We start from the raw sequence: 13,564 nt of genomic DNA on the forward strand, positions 1-13,564 counted from the left end.
GCACTGAAAAGAATATAAAAAGGTATACCAAAAAGAAAACTATAGAGAATATATAATAGACTAATAATAATAATAGGAATAAGGACAATAATAATATGGCATAAGTAATAAAGTCCTTTGTTTCTGACCCAAGAGTCTCATTTCTTCTGACACCATCTATGATATAGTAGCAAGCTACTTATTAGCATGTAAGCAAGGTAAAATCAAATCCCAAACCAAACATAATTTTTACACAAAAATCAAGTTTTGTTAACTTCAATGTCATTAAAATGACTAGTTAATATATAAGTACAAATTTTACACATAATTTATTTATGGGCTTATATATTGTGCTATAATTTAACAGTCACATTTCATGGGTCAATTATCTAGAGAACTTTTTTTTGTAATTTCTGATTTCTTGATCAAATTTCAAAGCTATCTTTAAAGAGAAGTTCATTTACAATATATACATGCATCAAATCATCAAGTTGTACATTTTAAATTTTACAATGTTATATGTCATTTATAACTCAATAAAGCTGGAAAAAATAAATACAAAGAAGTTAAACTCTTACATTTGAAGGCATAAGGTTCTTTACATACTTAATCAAATAATCAGATAGTTCACAAACAACTGTAATGCTATTAGAGAACCCAAGGCCACCATAAATTCAATCTCTTAAATGGTATATGGAGTCTAGGAGCATCTATATATATTCAAAATATATATAGCTATCATAGTGGGTAATGATCCTAATTTCAGCATTCTAGAACATTTTCTTTAGTAGTCTTTTTTTTTCTTTAGTAGTCTTTATAAAAGGCTCTTAAAATTCACAATGAAAATTATATAGTCTTCCCTCAAGCATTTTCTTGAGCTTTAAAAAAATGAGTATATTTCTGAAATTTTTCCAGTATTGCTTTCATTGCATCTCCAAATTTCTTCTTTGTCATCTGCCAGTTCCAATAATCAACTGCTTCTGCACTCTGAAGTCTGCCAAGAACTTCTGAAAAACTTTTGAATTAAAGTGACAATATTTATTTTTTAATATCCTTAGGCCTTGCATCTTTGCTTATACTTTCTCATATATTCTGAAATTCTAGTTTCTTCTTCCAGAATATTTCCCTAAAAGTAGAAGCTAGGAACCGCCTACATAAAACTTTGCTCGAAGTATTTTGTCAATTTCTTTGGAAATGATGATGAAAAATAATTATCTAAAAACTCTGTTACCCAAGCATGATGAGTTCAAGGCAAATAGCTGCTAATTTTTCAAAATCTCAGAGTGAAAACATACAAGAATAGTGAGATTTACTATACCATTTCATAACATATTATACTGTTACAATTTCTCTTTTATTATAACTCTTTTAAGTCATTTGATATATGCTTTTTAAAAAACTGCTTTCTTATATAAATAATACTAAGGTCTTAATAGCAATGAGGTCAAATTCTATTGATGTTATTACTGCTCAAGACTCAAATATCTTCCTCAGTCTGGCATCACAAGGGATTAAAACTTTAACACGCTTCTTTAATTTTGTATAAAAATTATTACAGTGTCCTGTGGTTTATCATCATAAGTCATCACTGTTAGAATTACTTGTAAATAATTTATTTTAAATAAATCTATGTCCCACATTCCCAATACGCAGTGTTACAATGGGAAGAACTATACCTAGCTTTGGAGCCAGAGAAACATGAATTTAGATAATGCCTCTACTGCTTTCTAGGTAGGTAAGCTTAGGTAAATTTCTTCATTGATAGCATGTGAATAAAAACTCCTACAATGCAGGATGTTTTTCATATTCTAATGAAATATTCTTTTTTTTTTTAAAGATTTTATTTATTTATTTGAGAGAGAGAGAATGAGAGACAGAGAGCATGAGAGGGAGGAGGGTCAGAGGGAGAAGCAGACTCCCTGCCGAGCAGGGAGCCTGATGCGGGACTCGATCCAGGGACTCCAGGATCATGACCTGAGCCGAAGGCAGTCGCTTAACCAACTGAGCCACCCAGGCGCCCCTCTAATGAAATATTCTATGTAAAGCATCTATCACAGAGCCTGACATATAGTATGCATTCCAAAAACATCATGTAAAACTATTGTTACTGATACTACAAACTGATTAATTATTAGGTGAGTTAGAAGTTGTTGATATGTGCAATATGGGCTTCATTTCACTAGAGTTTATCTGATCCTAATGAAGTAATTTCCTAAATTTGGGACCTTTAGAACACTTTCAATGCTTAATTAAGTTAACAATGAAATATCCCAAGAATTCACTACCAAATATTAGCATGTAGCATATATTTGTAGAAACATTTAAGTGTAACATTAAATAAACATTTAACATTTCTATCATTAGAGACACTTTAAACCTGAAAAGACATGACATAAACTATTTAAGTTCACTTTGTTCTCAAATGTATTTACTTACATCACACTTAACTACTAGACATGACACAAAAGCATAATCATTTAGCTATAATAATTACTCTCATCTAATAGATGTGGATAATGATAAATTTGGGTACTTTCCAATACAGCTATTGTGTAATATAAATAAAACTGAAGTGTACATAAGTCTACATATTTATGTAAGCTATAGAAGTAATAAACTGGTTTGACAAGGTATAGAAGGAGAAAAGTCTATAGTTTTTAATTTTCAACCATTTTTTAATCTAAATTCAATTAATGAACATATAATATATTATTAGTTTCAGAGGTAGAGTTTAGTGATTTCATCAGTTGCATATAACACCCAGTGCTCATTATATCACGTGCCCTCCTTAATGCCCATTACCCAGTTACCCCATCCCCCCATCCACCTCCCCTCCAACAACCCTGTTTGTTTCCTATAGTTAAGAGTCTGATGGTTTGTCTCCCTCTCTGATTTCATCTTATTTTAGAAAAGTCTATAGTTTTAAAATATTTTAAAGACTAAGATCTTAGTGACTTTGTCATTTCACGTCTTCTGGTCCTAACTCATAAATAGCATTTGATTAAAAGGTTTTTCATAATCAATGATATTATTTGTTAAGACATTTGAAAAATTATAGTAGAAACAAATTTTAAATAATATTATGGCAGGTATTCATTCTTTCTAATGGCTGAGTAATATTTCATTGTATATCTGTACCTGGAACTGGAAGGGATTATGCTAAGTGAAATAAGTCAAACAGAGAAAGGCAATTATCATATGGTTTCACTCATATGTGGAACATAAGGAATAGCACGGAGGACCATAGGGGAAGGGAGGGAAAACTGAAGGGGGAGAAATCAAAGAGGGAGACAAACCATGAGAGACTATGGACTCCCGGAAACAATCTAAGGGTTTCAGAGGGGATGAGGGTGGGGGAGGGGGTAGCCAGGTGATGGGTATTAAGGAGGGCATATGTTGTGTGATGAGCACTGGGTGTTACATGCAACTAATGAATCACTGAATACTACATCAAAAACTAATGATGTACTATACAGTGGCTAACCGAACAAAATAAAAAAAAATAATAATATTATGGCATTGTAGGAACAAAATGAACTATCAGACTATGAAATTCCTTAATAGGAGACCATATAATTGCCAGTAGGTAGAATAGCAGGGCAATTCAATTTTTTTAGATTATATTTATCTGATTGAAAAGCCTAAAATCATATGTCAGTCTTCAATATTTTAAGTGGGACATTTGCTAACATGGCATGACATTCATATTCCACTAGTAAAATATCTATCTGGAAAAATAATATCTGGAAGACACTGATAATCATTAGTCATAGCAGTTCAAATGCCTATTAATTAATAGAGAATTGAAGTAAAATTATTTTCTAAGTATATATAGAATAACCAGGAATATCAAATGACTTTATTATTTTGAAGACTATTTGATTTATAGCCAATGAAATCATAACAAAATACTAAGAAGAAAACATTAAATGTAATGCAATGACTATGTATCAATGATTAGTTCAGTTTCTTGTTTATGGCAGGGCTCAACAGATACTTTTAAAAGGGAAGAAAATAGTTCATCTTCCTCCAAATTAAGTATTTCTACCTGCAAATACATTTAAAAAGTTTCACTTAATATAGATGTATAGAATCAAAGATGCCACTTTAGTGTTAACTTTTTTTTTATTTTATGTATCTTCTCAAACAATTTTAGACCTTCTGCAAACAGTGTACTTTTTCTCTGAAAGCTGGTAAACATTTTATACTGGGCTTCTAAAGGCAACACTTTGTGGGAGGTAAAATACTTTCTACCCTAAACACAAAAGGTTCGTGAGAATCAAATAACCTTACCTAAAGTTTAAGTATAGTGTTTAGGGAATAATGGATACTCAAGGATACCCAAAGGAGGAGTTTTTAAACATAATGAAATTTTGCAAGTATCTATGCAACAAAGATCTGGAATTTATAACTGTGTTCCTAACAACTCTGAGCAACCCTCGTTTTCATTGTCAGTTACCATTCTCACATCTCTTTCAGATCTGGATTCTATAACACTAGTAGACACCTGTTTGTTTGTTTAAAAAAAAAATAGGATCCACGCCCAGTGTGGAGCCCAGTGTGGGGCTTGAACTCACAACCTGAGATCAAGACCTGAGCTGAGACTGAGAATTGGACACTTAACCAACTGAGCCACCCAGGCGCCCTTAAGTAGACACCTAATTTTTCCTTCAAACTCACCTATTTCTTCCTAATGCCTACAAGGGATAGTCAAAGTGAAGAAGAAGACCTGTGGATAAGTCTGCTACTTACATAATGGAACAAATAAGTCAGGGTATTGTATTTGAAGATTCAGGGTTTGTATCAATTAAAATAGTTTGCCTATAAATATGGCTTAAAAAATAAGGGATTTATTACATATAGAAGGTCCAGAGACAGAGATAATCCAGGGTTGGTTCAGGGGCTCAACAAGGTCATGGAGAATCCAAGTGTTTGTCTTTCTACTCTGCCTTTCTTGGGCTGTTACTGATGTCTACACCTGGGACCACAGGATGGACTGCCATAATTCCAGATGTCTCATGGTGACATGATGATGTCTAGCCAAAATGATGAATGCTTCCCCTGTGTATCCCCTTTCATTAGTGAGGAAACCTTTTTCTTGAAGCCCATCATACTTCCCCTTTCACCGACCAGTATTCTGTCCCATTTTCATAACTGAATCAAGCACTAGAATGGGAAATGAAATTGGTTTAAAGTAATTATGATTCTCCCCACAGGAATGGGGGACAACTCAACTAAATGTTACTCTGCTAGTGAGAAGTAAGTAAAGGAAGTTGAAAACACCCACTATTAATTTCTACCCCATGCCTTTGGAGTCAGGAAAAATTTGACTTAAATTCCCACTTTATATCTTACAAACTTTTTGACTTCATTTTTTGTTAAAGATTTTATTTATTTATTTGACAGAGAGACACAGCGAGAGACGGAACACAAGCACGGGAAGTGGGGGATGGAGAAGTAGGCTTCCCGCTGAGCAGGGAGACCGATGTGGGGCTTGATCCCAGGACCCTGGGACCATGACCTGAGCCGAAGGCAGACGCTTAACGACTGAGCCACCCAGGTGCCCCACTGTTTGACTTTATACAATTGTTTCACCTTTTTTGAGAAATATAGATATAGAACTATAATAGATACAGATACAGGCACCTAGGTGGTTCAGTCATTTAAGCATCTGCCTTCAGCTCAGATCATGATCCTAGGGTCCTGGGATGGAGCCCCATGTCCAGCTCCCTGCTCACTGGGAAGCCTGTTTCTCCCTCTCCCTCTGCCCCTCTCCCTGCTTGTGCTCTCTCACTCTCTCTCTCAAACAAAATCTTTAAAAAAAAATAGACACATATGTAAATACAGATATAATATAGATATTTTAAACAGGTCTGTACTGTCAGAAATATAGAGATAATTTATGTGAAAGTACCTAGCACAGAGCCTGATATATGGTGTAGGCCAGTAAATATTATTTTAATGTTTCCTTTCATCTTAATGCCCTCCCCATTTCCTTCCTTTCTATAAAGCCCAGTAGCTTTCCAAGACACATGACCTAAATTTGATTCTGTCTCTAAAATTTTCAAGTCCAAAGGTCTTTTACTTGGTATTTACTTTAATATTTCATTCTATGTATACTACTATATCTAAAACTCAGGGTTGCCAAATACTAGTTTATGTGAACAGTGGGTCATGTACCCCGATTCATACATGTACACACACATATACACACAATTATTAGATAATAAATTCTGTAAATCAAACCAGCACATAAACCTCATCAAGTATTTTAAGAAGGAACAAACAAGCAAGCAATCTCCTAGTTAGAGATAAAAGGTTCCCTGTGACCTCTCTCTACATATTCAGTCTCATCCTTTGCCCATCCCTGACATTTATTTTTTAATCACACTGGATTAATTGTCCACTGTACTTTCCATTATAATTTCCAGCTCCTTTAAGTCTGTGGTAGACTCCTCTCTCTGGAACACTCTCCTCACCGTTCTTCATTTGAATAATTCTTGTTCATCTTCATGACTCATTTCAGAAAACATCTCCCCCCAAAAATCTTTCCAACCTCGAAGTTGGGCTAAATGTTCCCTTTTTTTTTTTTTTTTTGGCTCATTCCAGAGCACCTTCTGCATACCATTTATCATAAAATACTGAAAGTAGCTATTTTTACATCTGCCTTCTTCACTAGATTCATTGACATGTTCCTGATTCAACTCCTGGTACAGAAGTAGCTACTCAATCAATGTGTATTAAATGAAATAAATTTTGTTTTGTATATTCAGTATTCTGAAATGGAATACCAAAGACAAAGTACCTTACATAAATTAATGTAATAGTTTTAAAAAATAATTATCTAAAGCATTAAATATAGCATTAAAATAATTATCTAAAAAAGATCTTGATATAAAAATACAGTAATATTTCTTGAGTACTTACTATGAGCCAAATATCATGCTAAGTGCTTTATACACACTTTCCTATATAATCATCCAATCCAAACAACCTCAGGAAGTAGGGGTGTATTTCCTTTCATTTTAAAGATGAAGATACTAAGGCACAGAGAAGTTAAGTTTTCCAAGATCACACAGCTAGCAACTCCCAAACCTAGACCCTAAAGTTCATATTTTAGTTATATCCTAGAACAGACCATTCTCCATGTTACCTGATTTGTTATCCACTCATAATTGGAAATAAGACAACTAAACTTTATAGGAATTAAAAAAAATCATTTCTATAGACATGAAAAGACAATAGCATTTTATTCCAACTTTTTTCTCCCTTTATTGAAATCCATGTTTGTTCACCATCAATAGCACCTGTGTTGATCTTCTGCACTGAAATTGTGGAAATATAGTTTACTCTTGAACAGTGTGGGGGTTAGGGGACTGACCCTTATGCAGTCAAAAATCTGCTTATAACTTTTGACTCCTGGCAAATATAACCTGTAATAGCCTCCTATTGACCAGAAGCCTTACCGGTCTCTTCCACTTGTTGGATGCTTATTCTTAGGGAAATAATTTCTCTGAGTCTTAAATTTATTTTCTGTAAAATAACTGGAAAAATGATCATTCTGAAAATTCTTCTTGCAAACAATTCCAAGTCTCATATATATTAGAAACAGAGCAAACATTAAAATGTATTTAATATTACAATAACCAAAATAATATGCAATCTCACTGGAATGTGCTGAATTTATATGCTTATTAATAAAAAAATAAAAATAAAAACCCAGAGGTTCTGAGTATATCAAGTATTGTAGTGCCTGATGTTCTTTCCTGGATGGCAAATATATTAAAATCCTTTAATCCTGACTTTTTATATAGATTGAAATAGTCTAATTGCAGATCCAGGGCCAAATATTTTTAGTCTTGGTCTTTGTATATCAGGCTGTTTGATTCCACTGCTGGGCAATGCCTGTTAGGTGTGGGACAAATGAATGGCAGAATGTATAAATAATTGCAATGGACTGAATCTCACTGAATTATGTTTGCATGATTTCCATAAATTTTAATGTGAGACAAATTTGAGCAAAGGCTTTAATTTTAGGCCCTCAATCACTGCATATTTTTATATTATGTTTAATATCGATTAAAAAATCTAAGAATAACTAAATGTGAATCACAATTGAAAATTGAAAATTACCAAATCTTCCAAAGTTTCATTATGAAAAAATGTAAAAGTGTCTTAGTTTTAGTTTGTTCTATAGCATAGAGCTTATTTTTCCCTTATTAAACATTTCAAAATGCTATTAACGGCACTTTTTAGGGAGACTTCAGGACAATGTGAAGGAAATGAAATTGTCATGTCTTGAATTAGAAAAGCTTAAACATACATTGTCACCTTTGCTCAAAAACTATCTGTAGTCACCACATCACTATGTTCAATCAATAAAATTTTTTCAGATCAATATTTTGCCAATTGATGAAAAGTTAACAGAAAAATATATCGAATTCAGGGAAATAGACTGTTTACTATATATCTACCACATTATCAATAACTTTCCAAATGCTTAGTATCCAGGGATTATTTGCTGTGTGTTGAGTGGTAAATTCAATCTTGTAAAAATAATCTGTGTAAACTCCTCCTTGTTAGCATGAGAGAAACTACAATCCAAGGTCCATTCTTTTCTTTCATTCTCTTCTTTCTTCTTCTCTCTCCAGCCATGGAAATAGAGCTCAGTTATTTCTGCATGGATGCAAGGTGAATGAGGCTGTCGCTTCTCCTTGCAGTGCTATTTATTACAGGTCACTGACAGAATACAGCTATTTTTTAAATGAAAAAAAAGTTATATAGCATTATCTCACTTACTCGGGTATTTGAAAGAAATGTGCAGGGTGTTATTTATTTATACAGAAATCTGCTAACCAGGAGGCATCATCTTGCTTTGAAGGGCCTCCTGCTGGCAAAGGGAACAACCCTGTTATTATAAGAATTAAAACACTGCACACTGTATGAAAAAAATATAACACAATCCTACAATGCGGAGCTGTTTCAATTTTCGATCTGTAAAAATACATTAATACATTACTCCAATAAGGAAAAACGTAGGAAAGAAAACTTAAAAGTGTATCATTAATTGGGAATATCTATGTACTTTTCATTGTTCTCAGCTATGATATATATTATACATAATATATATAAATCATACCTATATATCATACACCTATTTGTTTAATGAATAGTGTTTGGTGACAATATCACTGGCCAATTTTGGCCATAAATCAGTCTAATGTAATAATAAATTAATTGATAAGCAATGGATTTTCTTTTTTAAGATTTTATTTATTTATTTGAGAGAGAGAGAATGAGAGAGAGCACATGAGAGAGGGGAGGGTCAGAGGGAGAATCAGACTCCCTGCCAAGCAGGAAGCCCGATGCGGGACTCGATCCAGGGACTCCAGGATCTTGACCTGAGCCGAAGGCAGTCGCTTAACCAACTGAGCCACCCAGGCGCCCTGGATTTTCTATATAAGCACATCTCAGTTTACAATTTCCAAGGGACAAAAAGAGTCCATGTCTAGAAAAATAATCTGAGAAAACATAATTCTCATCATTGCCTCTGATCTCAACCATAGATAGGGCATCAATTAGTTCTTCCTCCATAACGCCCTCACTGCAAATTCTCTTCAAGAATGAATGTTATTTCTCAATTACAAATTATATAATTTCATCTCAGAATTTCCCAAGACCCACCTAAAAATCTCAGGAAATAACTGGACATTTAATAGTGTCAGGGCTATTAAATATACTTCAACATTTGCATACTTGTAAAAACCACAGAGCATAACATAATGCGCTAAGAGAATTGCAGTGATGGATGAAACCACCACGAATCAAAATATTTGTATAAAAATAAACCATTTCTGGCACTATACCTTGCTAGGTACAATTTTAATCCTTGTTATGAAGGACAACTTTGGCAATCCACTTAGACTTAATTTCTATATAGGTTAGTAGCTCGAACTGTTAATTGAATTTTTCATAGTTGAAATAGAGGAATAGGAGGGAGAATTGGTAAAAAGGAGTAATGATTGTTCTGAGGTAATAAGATCTGCTAGTCCAGCCTCTAAGTCCACATCAAACTCCTGCTGGAGAAACAGTGATCAGGGGGAGTAGATGGGGGATCAATGTGAGGTCTTAGGACATGAATAGTTGCATGTCAGACAATAATCCTAAAGAAGATATCTTTCACAAGTTCTGGGACTATTCCAAATGGGGATCACAGTCAAAGGGACAGCTGCTTATAACCTCTTCTGAAAATAGTTATTTGGGACCTACCACTGCTGCCATTCTTGTGTGTTCCCAGAATCATATGCGCTGGTGTTCCTAATCAAGACTTCTGGTGGAGAAGAATGAAAAACCAACAAAACCTCTTTTTCTAAACTTTATTTCTCAATGTGCTTGCTATTTTTCTTCTTAGCAATATAATGTATGATAGATCATTCATCCCTAATTTTTAAAAAAAGGACAATAAATTCTACTTAATTGGGGTAATTTAAAATATTATTAGAAATGTGAGAAATAGGATTTAATCTATGAGTTACAAGGAGTTTGATGTAACGTAAATATACCAAAATTTAATTGCATAATACATACAACTTCCTAACTCTCTTTTTGGAAAAAATTACAAATCATCATGTTCTTTTTTTAGGAACATATTGATGGTGATAATGTGCTTGATGATATTAAAGCTACTGCCTGAAATGATAAAGGGTAAATATAATGGCTATTTGAAATTGTCCTCACTAAAATCTGTGGGAAATAATTCATTTTAAAAATTAATAATTCCTTGCTTATATTCATTTCAGGCAGATATTTCCATAGACAACCCACTTTAGTATATTTGTGAAAACTAAATAAGGGTACAAATGATTTGAAATAAAGTAAAACAACATCAAAGCTAAAAATCCAAAGTGCTACACACAGATTAAGATCATATATCAAGGGGCATCTGGGTGGCTCAGTCGGTTAAGCGGTTGCCTTCAGCTCAGGTCATGATCCCAGAGTCCTGGGATCTAGCCCCACATCGGGCTCCCTGCTCAGCGGAGAGCCTGCTTCTCCCTCTCCCTCTGCCTGCCTCTCTGCCTACTTGTGCTCTCTCTCTGTGAAATAAATAAATAAAACCTTAAAAAAAAAGTTTCTTTAAAAAAAATAAAGACCATATATCAAAGCACTACTGAGGGAAATAAGTGACACAATTAACACCTTTGTAAATTCCTCTAAATGTACAAGTCAGTAAGAGGAATATCTGATATTTGGTGGTAGGGGCTGGGGCAGGGTGTTAACTCATAAACACAGGGAACCCTAACAAATTCCATAGTATTTTAAAATTATATGATGAGTGTTAAATAAGAAAATCAAAATTAGTAACAAAACTAAAAACTCTAATGGAAAAGGCACTCTCTAGACTGGTTCTTTAGTAGGATACTGACTGGCAGTGAAAGATTAAGACTGCTTTGTAAGAACAGAATGAGTTGGTTCCTGATTCATGGATGCAATTAGAACCACTCAGGGGTGGCGGACAGCAGGATCTAAAAAGAAAGCCAGCATGGAGTGAGATAAAGGAAGGAGACTGGCTGAATGTTATGTGGTGGCCATTTCATTTCTGGCAGTCTAATTTACCCTGTTCAACATCCCTGCTTCTCTCATAAACTCAGCACACTGTCTTTTTTAAAAACTCAGGCCTTGAATATTAATTACACTCATTTCTATTACCTTGTGACCCTGTTGGTAGAATAGGACTAATACAAGTTACACCACCAAATACCTGGTTAAGGGTTACCATAGTAACTACTATTGTCATTTATGAAACACATTCATCTGCTCATAATATCTTTGTTTAAAATATATCAGGACATCTTCATTGGATAAATATCTTTTTAAATTATTTGTATTCAAATAAGCAGATAACACATCTGTCCTCTAAATTTGTAATCGACCATAGGTTAAAGAAAATGTCATATTAATGATAGATAATAACAAAATCAGTGGAGGAAAATAAGTGATATTGGCCTGGGTTATGGTTTAATACTCCAGTTTACTGGTTTGCATTTAAGTGAAAAGTATAGATGTAGCTATAGGAGATCTCGGTCATAGCAAAAGTCAACACCTGTACCTAATAAACAACTGCTATGTTAAAAGGTCTTTATTTCAAGTGTATAACTCATAGTTGGTTTATCCCAGAAACTCTGATAGAAAACTAAGCATATATCTCTACTACCCATATTATTCTGAAGCACTGTCAGCTGAATAAGTTAAAATGTAATGGAGCTTGTAAGCTAAATTTCTACCTAACCCTCACTCCAAAGGTAATAGCTTAAATAAAAATAAAAATAATTCTCTTTACTTTTACTTTTTGTGAAAATGGACAATTCACAATACCAAATGGGTAAATGGGAGAGATAACTATTTTCCTGACTGAACTCACTGGCTGTGGGAAGTTTGCGGTTATTGCAAGAAAGCAATCACAGACCTGTACCTCTGAAACAAATAATACATTATATATTTTTAAAAAAGAGGAAGAAGAAGATAGCAGGAGGAGAAGAATGAAGGGGGGGAAATCGGAGGGGGAGACGAAACACGAGAGATGATGGATTCTGAAAAACAAACTGAGGGTTCTAGAGGGGAGGGGAGTAGAGGGATGAGTTGGCCTGGTGATGGGTATTAAAGAGGGCACGTTCTGCATGGAGCACTGGGTGTTATATGCAAACAATGAATCATGGAACACTACATCAAAAACTAATGATGTACTGTATGGTGATTAACGTAACATAATAAAAAAATAAATAAATGAAAAATTAAATTAAGCAGAAGATACAAAAAAAAAAAAAAGAAAGAAAGCAGTCAACTTTAGAAGAGCAAAAGCTGCCCCTCCCATTAGTAATAGTTTTTCTCAACACATACGGTTTTGAGGTGTTCCAGGGTTAATCAGTGAGTGAGAATTATTAGTACAGCCCTGTGAATTAAACACCTTATTATGATATGCATAGCCCTTACCTGATTCTGTAATTATCTAAATAAATGTGTCCAAACTATGATAGAAGGAAAACATTTAATAATCACAACTTACAGACTTTCTTCTATGTGGCAAAATCTGTTCAGTATTTGTATATAGATCTTGAAGATTTTGCTCTTGACTGCAGAACTTTTTTTCCAAAAAATACATTCTGTCATACATTATATTAGTTGTGCCCTATCTTGAAAAGTTTAAATGCCTATAAAATGTAACATAAAAAGTTATCTCATGAATTTGATTAAAAACCATTTTCTCTTGAAAGCGCTTTAAAAAACAATAAGGATGAAAGGACAGAGGATTTGAGTTTGCCAGGTAAACATAAATCTTTGAAACAAAACTGTCTCTGTAAGCTCTTTTTTTTAATACCAAAACTATAAAAACAGAATATGAAGGAAAAATGATTTGAGAAAACTGCCCCTCAGAGAAAGCCAAATCCTTTCCCATATGGTCTATTTATAGTACTCCTGCCTGTCCATATATACAATGATTCTGCAAACCAATATTGCATACCTGTTTATAAACATAGGGCACAGAACTTAAATTATGAGGAAGTCTCAGTAAGTCCATGGTTTTCCCAAA

The 13,564-nt window shown here is 33.9% G+C and overlaps 1 protein-coding gene across 1 annotated transcript in view; it reads right to left on the reverse strand.

The window, feature by feature from the left end:
- Window positions 1–13,564, reverse strand: part of LOC123838506 (receptor tyrosine-protein kinase erbB-4) — a 950,771-nt gene that overhangs the window by 919,043 nt on the left and 18,164 nt on the right. The gene's annotated exons all lie outside the window — the stretch shown is intronic.

The sequence above is a fragment of the Mirounga angustirostris genome, unplaced genomic scaffold (assembly GCF_029215605.1).
Source record: "Mirounga angustirostris isolate CCGP_5_RB_7025 unplaced genomic scaffold, mMirAng1.0.hap1 SCAF_3, whole genome shotgun sequence".
Taxonomy (NCBI): domain Eukaryota; kingdom Metazoa; phylum Chordata; class Mammalia; order Carnivora; family Phocidae; genus Mirounga; species Mirounga angustirostris.